The sequence below is a fragment of the Notamacropus eugenii genome, chromosome 2 (assembly GCF_028372415.1).
Source record: "Notamacropus eugenii isolate mMacEug1 chromosome 2, mMacEug1.pri_v2, whole genome shotgun sequence".
NCBI lineage: Eukaryota > Metazoa > Chordata > Mammalia > Diprotodontia > Macropodidae > Notamacropus > Notamacropus eugenii.
The window spans coordinates 259,244,449-259,259,153 of NC_092873.1; the positions used below are offsets into that span (position 1 = coordinate 259,244,449).

General features: G+C 36.9%; 1 pseudogene; it reads right to left on the bottom strand.

Annotated features, from left to right (window-relative positions):
- Positions 1 to 673: 673 nt before the first annotated feature.
- Positions 674 to 1,579, bottom strand: LOC140523871 (peroxiredoxin-6-like; annotated as a pseudogene).
- Positions 1,580 to 14,705: the final 13,126 nt, after the last annotated feature.

Sequence of the window (14,705 nt, forward strand, 5' to 3'; positions counted from 1 at the left end):
TCTCCAATGTTTTAAATAGGAATGGGTGTTGTATGCTGACAAAAGCTTTTTCTGCATCTATTGTGTTCATCATTTTTGTTTCTGTTAGTTTTGCTGTTGATATGATGAATAATGTTAACAATTTTCCTAATATTGAACCAGCCCTGCATTACTGATCTAAATCTTACATGATCATAATGTATCATTCTCGTGATAAGTTATTGTATTCTTTTTGCTAAAATTTTATTTAAAATTTTTGCATCTATATTCATTACAGAATTTGTTCTATAATTTTCTTTCTCTGTTTCTTCCTGGTTTAGGTATCAAAACCATATTTGTATCATAAAAAGAATTTGGGAGGACTCCATCTACCCCAATTTTCCCAAATAGTCTATAAAGTATTGGAATTGACCCAACACTATCTGAAACATACAAATTATTACAAGTTCTTGGTGATAAACCTAGGGAGGTGAAGCTCAAAACTAGACACGTTAAATTGTCTCCTCTCTCAAATGGATAACTAGAAAAAGAGATGATTTATCTATTAGGTCAGTTAAAGAAGTCGTATTCCTGCAATGCTCCCTTTTCTGCTAATTGGCTGATGACAAAGATTGCAACAGATATCATAAAGATTTAAAGTCCCAAACAGTGCCATCCTGAAGATAGCCAGCAGAGCAACAAAGGGGTTCAATGACCCAAGTTAAATGCTGGTAAAGGCACAAGGAGAGGAATCATGGGTGACTTTTAGTGCCATTTTCATTTAACAAGCCATTAGTAGAGTAGTCCAAAGACTCCTAACTTCCATCACCCCAAGATGTTTAAATCAATTACTGTAGGAAAACATGATTGGCAGGCTGGTATCCTTCCTCGTAGGGATCTTCAAGAGAGGCCCAGCCAGATCCCAGCATGGTCTTGCTGGAGTAACCCAAGGCTGATGGGTGTACCATAAGTATTTCTTGCCTGAAGGGAGCTCTTTGGTGAAGACATCTTTAGGAAACAGTTTTTTAGCATCCTCTTCAGGGATAGTTGGAACAACCATAACACTATCCCCACATTTCCAGTCAACAGGAGTAGCAACCTTCTTGTATGCTGTCAACTGAAGGGAATCGACTTCTCTGAGGATCTCATCAAAGTTCCTGCCAGTAGTTGCTGGGTAGAGGATAGACAGCTTCAACTTCTTATCAGTGCCAAAGATAAATACCACAGAAGCTGTCAGAGGCATGCCCTGCCCATCTCGTTCATCTGAGTCTAACATGCCCAACTTGATGGCAAGGTCCCATTTGTGATCATCAATAATGGGGAAAGGCACCTTCTCTGTGAGTTCATCTCCATTGTATGCATTGATATTCTTACTCCAGGAAAGATGGTCTTGGACGGAGTCAATAGAAAGGGCAATCATCTTAACATTCCACTTCGCAAATTCTGGTGCCAGCTTCGCAGCACAGCCCTGCTCTGTTGTACACACTGGAGTAAAATCCCAAGAATGAGAGAAGAGAATGCCCCATGAGTCTCTGAGGAGGTCTTAGAAATGGATACAGCCAATCATGATGTCCGCCTGCAAGTTGAGGGCCTTGTCCCTGAGCAGCAGACCTCCTGGCATCCAGCAGCGGCGAAGGGCAGGAGAGGGAGGAGGAGCCGCAGCCAATGTGGGCGCTTATTAGTCTAGAGTTTTAGCTTTTGACCCCTGCCTCCCTCAATCTTCCTTCCCTTCTTTCAGCACCCCACTCTTTTAATCCCCCTTTCCCTTACTACTTCTTCCCTCCCTTCTAGCCTGCCCTTCTCTTTTCTTCCCCCTTTCCCCTCCTACTGCCTATGGAGCTAATACTTAACTGAGTTTGTTATACCCTCCTTGAATCCAATCATATGAGAGTACCTCTCAGACAATTCTCATCTCCCTCCCCTCTTTCCCTCTACTGTAATATATTTTTGTGCCTCTTCCTGTGATGGAATTTAGATTTTTTTGCCTCCTTCCTTTCAAATCTCCCATTACAATCCCTTTGCACCCTTAAATCATATTTGTTATCATCACATCATTTAATTTATACCCACTTCCTCTATCTATGTATATCCCTTTTACATTTCCTAATAAATATACAATTCTCAAGATTAACAATTATCATATTCTCTTATAGGGATGTAAACAGTTTGCCTATATTGAGACACAAGTTTTTCTTTTTTCCCCATTTACCTTTTTATGCCTCTATTGAGACTTGCGTTTGAAGATCAAATTTTCTATTGAGTTCTGCTCTTTTCATCAGGAAGGTCTGGAAATCCCTTATTTCATTTATCTCCTTGCCTGAAATATTATGCTCATATTTGCTGGGTAATTAATCCTTGGTTGTAGTCCCAGCTCCTTTGCCTTATGGAATATCATATTCCAATTCCTTCAGTCTTTTAGTGTAGAAGCCGCAAGGTCCTGTGTGATCCTGAGTGTAGCTCCTCAGTATTTGAATTGTTTCTTTCTGGTTGCCTGCAGTATTTTTTCTTCACTTGATAGTTCTGGAATCTGGCAACGTTATTCCTTGGTGTTTTTAGTTTGGGATCCCTTTTGGGAGGTGAACAATGGATCTTTTTTCCCGGAACTGGAAGGCTCCACTGTTACTTTCACTGTCATATTCAATAGCAATAACTTCTGGTTGTTTAAATGGGGGTATAGAGAGACTCAACAGAAAAAACTTGCCCCTTGGCCACCTAGATTTTGTTAATAAAGGAAAATTTCCTAGTGAGTCACAAATTGAATGCATTACTTCTTTTCAGAGTCATAGGAAAGAAATAAGCATTTATTAAATACCTACTAGGTGCCAATAACTACATTAATAATTTTGTAATCATTATAGCATTTGATCATCACAATCCCACTTTGGCCTAAAAAAGTAAAAACAAAACAAAACAAAACAAAATATTTTTATGGGAATAACCATGTGTCTTATTTTTCTATGATTGTGGTGACAACTGTAGTTTTATTGTGTTCAAGTCATTACATGTAAATATGTAATGTTGTTTGTTGTTGTTGTTGAGTTAAAGACTCCCTGATGGTCCCTAGATCATAAGCTTAGTGGTTCAATTTGCTCTCAATTACTATATTCATTACTGAGTCAAGATTTCCTTCTTAGTCGATATACACATAGTTCTCAGCAAATATTTCTCCTTCAGCAGCAAAATTGGGAGGTTACTTTATTGATTTAGATTAGTTGGCTTGAAGTCAAAGTCAGAAATTAACAGGAGTCTTGGTAATCCAGTAAAGTTAGGATGCAGCAGACAATACCAGGGGGAAGTTGAGTGATCAACCCTGATCAAGCAATCAACCCTGATTTTCAGACAAATCTCTCCATCTTTTATATCAGAATAGCATGAGAAGCTTCATTAAAAGTTTTGTTAAAATCTAGGAAAACTTGATCTATAGCACTGCTCTGATCTGTCATTTTAGTAACCTCTCAAAAAAAAAAAAGACAATGGAGTTGTGCTTGTGTCATCATTTCTTGATGAAATCATGTTAATTCTTGGGTTGTTTTTCTTTTTTTTTTTTTTTACCACTTTTCTATATGTTCTCTAAAGTTCTTTTTAATAGTGTATTCTTGGGTTTTCCAGGAAACAAAGGCAAGGGCACTGGAATATAGTTAGTTAACTTTACTTCCTTTGTATGAAAAACTCAGACAATTATACCTTACATAATCTTCAATACTTGCCCTCTTTTCCTTGAATTTTCAAATATCACTTGTATTTTTTTATTTATTTGTTTTGTTTTCAACATTCATTTCCACAAAATTTTGAGTCCCCAACTTTCTCCCCATCTCTCTCCTTCCCCCACCCTAAAATGTTTTGCATTCTAATTCTCCCTTTTACCAATGTGCCCTCCCTACTAACAACCCTCCCTTCCCTTATCCCCATCTTCTCTCTTTTCCTGTAGGGCAAGAAAAATTTCTATACCCCATTACCTGTATTTCTTATTTCCCAGTTGGACACAAAAACAATTCTCAACATTTCTTCCTAAAACTTTGTATTCCAACTTCTCTTCCTTCCTCCTTCTCCACCCATCCCCACTGAGAAGGGAAGCAATTCAATATAGGCTATATATATGTGTGTAGTTTTGCAAATGACTTCCATAATAGTCATGTTGTGTAAGACTAACTACATTTCCCTCCATCCTATCTTGCCCCCCATTTATTCTATTCTCTGTTTTGACCTTGACCAATCCCAAGAGCATTTACTTCTAATTGCTCCCTCCTCCCATTTGCCCTCCCTTCCATCATGCCCCCATCCTGCTTACCCCCTTTTCCTCTACTTTCCTGTAGTGTAAGATAGATTTTCATAACAAATTGAGTGTAGATGTTATTCCTCCCTTGAGCCAAATATGAGGAGAGTAAGCTTCATTTTTGCCCTCTCTCCTCCTGCCTTTTCCCCTCCATTGGAGAAACCTTTCTTGCCTCCTCTATGAGAGATGATTTGCCCCATTCCATTTCTCCCTTTCTCCTCCCAATATAATCCTCTCTCAGAACTTAATTTTATATTTTTAGATATGATCCTTTCCTATTCAACTCACCCTGTGCTCCTTGTCTCTCTGTCTCTATCTCTCTCTGTCTCTGTCTGTCTCTCTTCCTCTCTTTCTCTACATGTATGTGTGTGTGTGTATGTATAATCCAGATACTGAGAAAAGTTTCAAGAGTTATAAATATTATCTTTCCATGTAGGATTATAAACAGTTCAACTTTAATAAGTCCCTTGTGACTTCTCTTTCCTGTTTACCTTTTTTGCTTCTCTTGATTCTTGTGTTTGAAAGTCAAATTTTCCTTTCAGCTCTGGTATTTTCATCAAGAATGCTTGAAAATCCTCTATTTCATTGAATGACCATTTTTTCCCCTGAAGTATTATACTCATTTTTACTGTGTGGATGATGCTTGGTTTTAATCCTAGGTCCTTTGACTTATGGAATATCATACTTCATGCCCTTTGATCCCTTAATATAGAAGCTGTTAGATCCTGTGTTATCCAGATTGTATTTACACAATACTTGAATTACTTCTTTCTAGATGCTTGCAATATTTTCTCCTTGACCTGGAAACTCTGGAATTTGGCTACAATATTCCTAGGAGTTTCTCTTTTTGGATCTCCTTCAGGAGGTAATTGGTGAATTTTTTCAATATTTATTTTGTCCTGTGGTTCTAAAATATCAGGGCACATTTTCTTGATAATTTCAAGAAAGATGATGTCTAGGATCTTTTTATGATCATGGCTTTCAGGTAGTTCCATAGTTTTTAAATTGTCTCTCCTGGATCTATTTTCCAGGTTAGTTGTTTTTCTAATGAGATATTTCACGTTATCTTTTATTTTGTCATTCTTTTGGTTTTGTTTTGTAATTTTTTGGTTTCTCATAAAGTCATTAACTTCCATCTGTTTCATTCTAATTTTTAAAGAACTATTTTCTTCAGTGACCTTTTGAACCTCCTTTTCCATTTGGCTAATTCTGCTTTTTAAAACATGCTTCTCCTCATTGGCTTTTTGGACCTCTTTTGCCAATTGAGTTAAAGTTGTTATTTTCTTCAGCATTTTTTGGGTCTCCTTTAGTAAGCTGTTGACTAGCTTTTCATGATTTTCATGCATCTCTCTCATTTGTCTTTCCAATTTTTCTTCTACCTCTCTTACTTGATTTTCAAAGTCCTTTTTGAGCTCTTCCATGACTTGGGACCATTGCATATTTATTTTGGAGGTTTTGGTTGCAGAAGTCTTGACTTTTAAGTCTTCTCCTGATGGTAAACATTGTTCTTCTTCATCTGAAAGGATGGGAGAGAATATCTATTCGCTAAGAAAGTAAGCATCTATAGTCTTATTATTTTTTCCTTTTTGGGGCATTTTCCCAACCAGTTACTCGACTTTTGGGTCCTTTGTCAAGAGTAGGGTATACTCAGGGCACATATAAGTTCTCAGTTCCTCTAAAGTGGCACAATCGAGAGAGAGGAGTTTATTCCCCAGCCTGGCTGGTGGCTGAGATTCATATCAGCTGCTCAATTGCCCCAGGGGCTTTAGATAAAGGTGAGACTGCCACTCAGGGCTGAGGTTCAGATCAGCTGCTCAGTTCCCCCATGGCTTTAAATTGAGTGCTCCAACAATGGAACAATGAACACCAGCAGCCACTGCAATTGCCCCAGCCTGCTGCTGCTGCCACCACCTGGGGCCAGGGCTAAGGGAGGACCCTGTTTCCTTGTCATGAAGGTGAAAAAGCCCTCTCACTGACCTTTGAAGCTGTCTCTGGCATTTGTGGGTTGAGGATTCTGGGAACTTCTGCTGCTGCTGCTACTGGGGATTTTGGCCCCAAGGCCTGCTCTGGCCCTCCCCCTCCTGATGCCACATGGCCAAGGCCAGGCTGTTCTCCACTCCATGTGCATCTGGTGCAATAGACCTTTCCTGTCAGCCTTCCAAGTCACCCTGGGTTGGAAATCTCCTCCATTCCATCATTCTGTGGCTTCTGCTTCTCTAGAATTTGTTAAGAGTCTTTATTTACAGGTATTTTACAGGCTGTGGGGAAGAGCTAGGTCAAATAGCACTTTTGATAGTTTAATAATCACATCTTTCAGGGGATTATCTTACTGCTTTATTCTTAATGGCTCCCATTTTTAGCATAATGGATGCAGTGTCCTTTATATAGCCTATGCTCAAAAAATGTTTTCTAGATGAAATGGAATCAGTGAAGTCTCTAACAATAAAACAAATGTATATGCATATATCATATATAGTGATACATACATATAGCATGTATATAGTATGAGTGAAAGTTGGGATAGGAGTTTTGAGATATGATGTATCATATATATTTATCTATAGATGTGTATTTACATATATAAATATGTGCCTATAGATACACATTGCAATAGTGGAACCTTCTATTTTAAGCAATAAATCAGTATCACCTTTCAAGGCTGGTCTTTTAAAATGAATGTTCAAAATGGCTCCTGCTAATGATAACAAACAACATGAGGCTATTTTTAAAGTCATATTTTAGAGCAATTTTATTCTACATCCAATAGCATAAACAACTCAGTAAGACAGTATTTGTTTTCTTTCAATAAGTTATATAATTGTAACTGCAGTTAATGTGACTGTGTGCTTTTAAGACATTTCCTGAAGATGTCTATTTTCTATATATGTAATCCAACCATTTGACTAGGCAAAAAAAATAGTATTAAATGTTTCGGGGATGAATTTTGAAATTTCCTGTATTTTTTCCTTGTAAAAGTCTTTGGAATTTTGATCAAACCCTGGAATTTTTTTTAAAGAGATTGATAACATAACATTAAACTCATTAGATGCAGAGCAAATCCAAATTTCAGAGAGCTAAAATCATATTTATTTTCATCTGTAAATTAGACACATTGGATATTTGTTTTGTATACCCTAAATATATCCACATAATTGAAAACTATTTTTCCAACTTCTACCCACACTTATTAGTTCCAGGAACACTGCTAGAATGAAGATGCAAATAAGGGAAGTCCTCCAGACCTCTAAAATTCACAAAGTCTTCCTCCCTTCAAGGGTGAGAGTCACAACATCAAAACCAAGGACAGGGAATCTGCTCCTCCCTCATTCCCCACCTCCAATAGTTACTTCTCAAGGCTGAAACTTTCTCTGCTCTTTACTTGCTAAAATCTCAAGATGCTTCTTTATAAAATACAGCAAACTTACAAGGTATGACCAGATTTATTCATCCAAGCAGAGTAGATTTCCCAAGCAATATCACAATAGTTCATATAGTGGTTTTCAAAGATGTCTTAAATTGATACAAAGATTTTTCCTGCTTACTTCAAAACCTTTGAATGAGTCATGATCTCACTGTGTTAAGGGTTTAGCATTTTTAATTTACTTTAAATGGGATAGGGTACTCATTTGCAAAATCAATCCCCACCGATGCATTCATGTTGTATATATGTACATGATGGTGTGCTAGCATTTTGGAACAGATCCTCCTGGCTAAAACCTTGATTAAAAGTTCAAACCAGAAAGGGAAAGGCAATCACATGAGCAACAAGATGGAGAATTAGATATTTTTTTCTGATCTACATGGCCTCTCAAACTTCTCCAGAGCAGAAATAATGCACCAAAGATAAAGTACCTAGAATCCAAAAGAAGGTTAAAAAATCCACCAAACCCAGGAACTTATGTTTTCTAACCCTAAGCTCATGCAACACCCTTCTTCATCTTTGGTGGCAAGGCTACACTAGTAAACCCAATCATATCAAAAATATAACATTATATCAAAACTCATTTCTACAATCCCATTTCAAACATTCCTCTTTCTAATGCCATGGGGACCTCAGCTCCAGGCTGCAAATATTTACTCAGGCTTCAGTAGATAACTTGACCACTCCATCAAGACTGAGGAAAGGGACCAGTTCTGACCACTCAAAAGTTGAGGCAGAAACCTAGACTGGTGAACTGTGAATTGCCAAGTGAGGGCAGAGGTTGAGATTCCTTGAGATCCAGGCTATAGGAAAATCAAAATCAGAGGGGAGGGAGTTAGGAAGTAGGTGACAAAGAAACTAAAACGGGAGGGGGAGGCCAATAGTACAAAAAATTCCAGAAGAAAACTCAGAGACCTTGAACATAGCCAAATAAATCAATAGGAAAAACAGTAACCATAGAATAAAATATGGCCTTCAGATGTAGTCAATGAGTTCAAGCATCTATGAATAAATATTGAAAAGTCAAGAAAAATGTTCTAATGCTTGATAAGACAGATGACCCTGTGGAATTTCAAGAGAACACAGAGCCACAATATGCTCTTCCTGAACCATTTAAAAGAGAAATAAGAGCAGAATTTATGCCTTGCAACACAAAAATGAGCAGAGCAGAAAAACTTGAAACTGCAATGGCAAGCCATCTAAAATAGATGGAAAATAAAAATTCGTAGAAGTGAAGAACAACCTAGAAGAGAAACAAAACAATAGCATTAGAGGAAAATATGGTTATTATGCAAGCAAAATGTACTGATCTCAAAGATAGGATAGATAGAGCCAAACTAAGGATAACATATTTCCAAGAAGAACACAAGAGGAAACAACAGAAAATTCTTAGTATCATAATGATGGAAATAATAGAAGGAAATTACTGTGATGGCAAGCAAGTGGGATCTTTTGTTGTTATTCTTTTGGTATATTCAAATGCCTCTGATTCAATCTTGCCTTTCTCAATCAAGAGTCTTTATTAAGAGTAAAGTACAGAAACAAGAGTTTCTTTAACTAGAAACTTAAAAGATTAAGTTAAAGATTAAATTAAAATTAAAGATCTTCCCCATCTATTAATGGACTTGCCACATTAAGTTTGATTAGGGAAGATCTGTAGGAAGGCCCTACACCTTTTGTTAATGAGGCACTGATTCTCAAGGGTTGGGATGCCCTCTGGCTCCAGAAAAGGTATAAATACTCTGAGAGTGAGGTTTTACTTTGGGACTTACTGGAAGTGTTTGTTTGTCCAGACAAGAATTCTAGGAAGCAGCTGAGGTCAGTGCTTCCCTTTCTGGTAACTATTGTCAGACAGATGTACCTGTCTGTTGATGGTCAGACAGAGGAAGTTATGTCTGTTGATCTTTGATTTCTCTGTATTTTTTTTTTTAAGTTCAGGGTGCTGACTCCCCTGAACTAGGTGAATGATATGTAAGCTTGGTTAAAGGAAAGATATATGTGCTTGATTAAAGTGATTGTTAACCTCTTGCCTTTCCTTTTATGAATGCAGAGATAAAGATTTGTGGTAGCAAGCCTGTGCATGTTGAGTTGCTTACTGATCCAATTACCAGGACTTTTGAACATAGAACATGAAATTTCATTGAAAAATTTCAAAGATTTCCGCCTGAGGTGGAGGTTGGGGGTGAAGTCAGTCTAAAACAAGGCTACAAACTGTAGACACTTACTGGTGAAATTTAGCAATTCAATTCAGTTGGGGGAGTGGTATATTGATAGGAAGTTATCTCTTTCTTGTTTGGTTCCACAAAATATCGCCAATGTATATATGTACATATAGATAATGTATATTAATGTATATGCACACATAGATAATAATGTGTAAACACCCTATAGATATCTTCTGTCTGTCTCTTTCTCTCCTTCTCCCTCTCTCTCTCTCTCTACACACACACACACACACACACACACACACACACACACACACACACACACACACATATATATATATATATAGAGAGAGAGAGAGAGAGAGAGATACAGATATACACACACACAAATATAAATATACAAATGTATGTGCAGGTGCAATACACATACATACATTCATGCATACACGTATGAGGCATTTTTGACAGTTATTTTGACATATTTGCTTGTTTTTGAGGCTGGATTTTCTGATCTCATTCAGACTGGAAGTACACTCACAGGCCTGATACCAGAGCTGGTTGACCTGGAAGCTTTGATCTATATATTTCTGACTTTGGAAGATGTGCCCTTCCTTAGGCAGTCTGGTTTTCCCCAACCCCAAGGATCCTACCATATTGATTGACTTGGTACAGACACACCATTGACTTTAGCTCTGAACTCAAAGGATTCACCAGTCAGCTTCCCTCAGTATCAGGGATTACAGAATTGTATCACCATGCCTGGTCTACTTTTCACCTACTTTCCACATTTCAAAATACTTTCAAATCTCTTGTTTTATATAAGCTTCATAACACACTATTGAAGTTAGTAGATGAGGTATGAGGCAAGTGAGGAAACTGAGGACCAGAGCAGTAAAGTTAGTTTCTTGATTTCACATGTTTTGTTTTTAATTTTCAAACTAGAGAAATGATTCAGATTTACTGAATCTGTTCCCCTTCTTCTTTTCAGTAGGCTATGATGTCTACTGGATGTTTACCACATTACTAAAATGGAAATTTGTAGCAGAGAAAATTTAAATTATGAGTTAATTAGTCTATATATTTAGCATCAATCATATGCTTTTCTGAGCTTTTTTTCCTAGTTGTGAATCCAATAACCAAACAGACTTGAAATCTTCTTTTGAAATTCTGAGATAGCTTCTCTGTTTTATACAAAGTTCTTAAGGTAACCTAGTCTCTAAAATAATGACTTGATTGATTCAAGAAGAGATATAGACCTTGCTTCCAGTCAAATAAAATTTTCTCCTACTCAAGACAGAGGAGCCAAATGGGATAGTTTCTACCCAGCCTGTATATCTGACTTCCTGTCCTTTCTCCTTTCCAATTTCTCCTTTGGAGCAAGAGATAGACTAATTCTCCTATCTTCCCTTATTAAAGATATTTTTTCTTTCTGTTTGTCTTTTGTTTTAAAGTCAGTTTTCTAAGATACATTTAGTTAACTACTCAAATGTAGAAGAGAAAAAACAGTAAGGATAGAATGTTTATGGGTGAGTGGGGGTGGAGGGGACGTTGAAGGAAGACAGACAGATATAGATAGAGAAAGGGAGACAGAAACTTGCCAAGGAAAATTTTGGCTGAAAGTTTGAGATGAATGAAAGAGAATTATGACTTCTTACTTTATGGCTTCCCCAGAATCAGGATGAATAAAAGGACCTGATCTTCCTTGGTAGCAATTTTAGTAGTTTTGACTGTGAATAGCATGAGAAATGGAGTCACAGTCCCTTCCTCTTTCCATTGTTTATTTTTATCTATGGCTAAAAAGGAAAATCTGGTGACACTCAAGGGTTCAGCTTCAGGAAGTTGACCAGAGAGAAAGTCCTACTATCCATAAAATGATGAGGGCCAGCTGTTCTCCTCACCATCCTACTACGTTCCCACATATCATATTGCTATCTATGATTATATTTATGACTATAGATTTGGAGCTGGAAGTGATTATGAAGTCCATCTTGTCTGATAATGGATGAGGAAACTAAGGTTCTGAAAGGATGAGTGAGTTGTCCAGTCACACAAGTGGAGAGTGGCAAAACTTAGATCTGAATTTTGTTTCTCTAAATTCATTATTTTTTCTGTTGTACCACATCGCCATTTTCATGCATTTCTAAAGGTGAAAACAATTATCACCTGGTAATCAATTCTTTGTTAAGGAACCTCTTTAAAAGGGGATAAACTGATGTACAAATGACACAGATACAATCTATCTTCATGTGCATATAGGAAGATGTCAGCTGGACTCATCAGAGTCTGTGCTCCATTAGAGTAACTACTGAGAACTCAAGTGTTAGTCTCCAAGAGATGTCAACATCACACTTCAGGAAGTTGTGGTTTAATAAAAAGAAATAAAAGAATGCTACTTAGAAAAGGACAGTTCCTTTCACTCCATTTTTCACATGAAAATAGTCTTAAGTTTCATATACAATAAGTAATATGGTTTAGTGGAGTCAGAGGTAATGTTAGAGTCAGATGACTTGAATTTAAGTCCCAGTTCTGCCATTTACTTGTTATGTGACTTTGGGAGAGGGGGAAGGAGGATCATGAGATTTCTTTGGTCTTCAGTTTCCATATCTACTAAAATAGGGAGCCAGACTAGATAACTTCCAAGATTCTTTCTACTTATATCCCTGATTCTATAATAATTTAATTTAAGGAAAATTCTCTAAGAAGAGAGATTAAATATTTCAGTGAATTTCTAAATAAAACTAAAATAGTTCTGGGAAAATTTTTAAATACAGGATAAGGTTTCTGCCTTGTGGGACAGTTATTGTTCATTTCCTTTTTGTCCTACTCAAACAGGGAATAGATTGAATGACCTCTCAAGGTCTGCCATTCTATTTCAGTTACACAAATTTATGTCTATATATTTGTGGCATAAATCTTGTATAGTTTCATGACAACTTAATGCTTCCTTTTCAACTCATATTCCATGCTATGGATTTAACACATTTGTGTTGTTCATAATGCAAATTTCAGGAAATTTATGAAAATTGGTGAAATTTGTGAACTCTACTGTATGTTCCACTATCAAAATATCTACATACTTTACACTGCCAATTCATCTGGCAAACCTTTCAGTGTCATTTGTCAGTTTAAATAGGAGTATGGAATTTTGAAATCAGTGAATTTCATGGAATCTAAAAGGTATCAGGGATCCCAGAAGTCATCTAGTCCAACTGTATTGGAATCATGAATCCCTTCTACCATTTGCCTTCTAAGTCAGCTTAACTAAAGATTTTCAGTGACAGAATGAATTCATTAATTCTTGAAGCATCCTATCCCATTTTGGGACAACTACTTTGTATGCATTTCATGCACAAAATGCTGTTTTGTTTAGAAAAAATAATAATAAAATAAAATTGTTGGTAGGGGTGAATTTTGCTTTCCAAATGATTGGATTTTGATGCTCATAGTATGATATAATAAATGATGTGACATAATATTGTATTTGTACATAGGTGTTTCATGTCTTCCCTATAAAGACTTTAAGGTCCTTGAGAGTAGGGACAAGTCATCTTTTTGTTTTGTTTTGTTTATTTTTCCTTTTTCTGTATCATTATAACTTAGCACAATGCCTGGCATATAGTGGACATTGAATAAATGCTTGCTGACTTGATTTGTCTTTCTCAGCCTGCTGTGCTAGATCTTTTCCTTTTAAAGGTTGAAGTTTATTTATTCATTTATTTTTAGTTTTCAACATTCATTTCCATAAGATTTTGAGTTCCACAATCTCTCCCCATCTTTCTCCTCCTCCTACCCTGAGATGGCATGCATTCTGATTATTCCTTCCCCTAGTCTGACCTCCCTCTTATCCCCTTCCTCCTTACTTTTGTGAAGAGCAAGAAAAATTTCTATACCACATCACCTGTATATGTTATTTCCCAGTTGCCTATAAAAACAATTTTTTAACATTTGTTTTTATAACTTTGAGTTTCAAATCCTCTCCCTTCTTTCTTCCCCACCCATCCCCATCAAGAAGACAAACAATTCAATATAGGTTATATGTGTGTAGTTATACAAAGCACCTCCATAATAGTCATGGTGTGAAAGACTAACTATTTCCCTCTATCTGATCTCACCTCCCAATTATTCTATTTTCTCTTTTGATCCTGTCCCTTTTCTAAAGTGTTTGCTTCTGACTATCTGTTCCTCCAATCTACTCTCCCTTCTAACCTCCCCCCAACTCTTATTCCCTTCATACTTTCCTGTAGGGTTAGAAACTCAATTGAGTGTGCATGTTATTCCTTCCTTAAGCCAAATTCAATGAGACTAAGGTTCATTCATTCCTTCTCACCTCCTCCCTCTTCCCTTCCATTGTGAGACATCTTTCTTTCCCTTTTATGTGAGATAATTTACCCCATTCTATTTCTCCCTTTCTCCTTCTCCCAATATATTCCTTTCTCACTCCTTAATTTTATTTTTTAGATATCATCCCTTCATATTCAACTCCTCCTGTGCAAGTGTTCTCTCTCCTCTGTCTATGTCTGTCTGTCTGTCTGTCTGTCTGTCTGTCTGTCTGTCTGTCTCTCTCTCTCTCTCTCTGTCTCTGTCTCTCTCTCTCTCTCCCATTCTCTCCTCCAGCTATCCCAATACTAAAAATTTTCTCATGATTTTCAGATACCGTTTTTCCATATAGGAACATAAACAGTTCAATTTTAATAGGTTTCTTATGATTTCTCTTTCCTGCTTACCTTCTCATGATCCTCTTGATTCTTGTAATTGAAAGTCACATTTTCTATTCAGCTCTGGTCTTTTCATCAAGAAAGCTTGAACATCCTCTATTTGTTCATTTTTTCTCCTGAGGGATTATACTCAGTTTTGTTGGGTAGGTGATTCTTGCTCTTAATCATAGCTC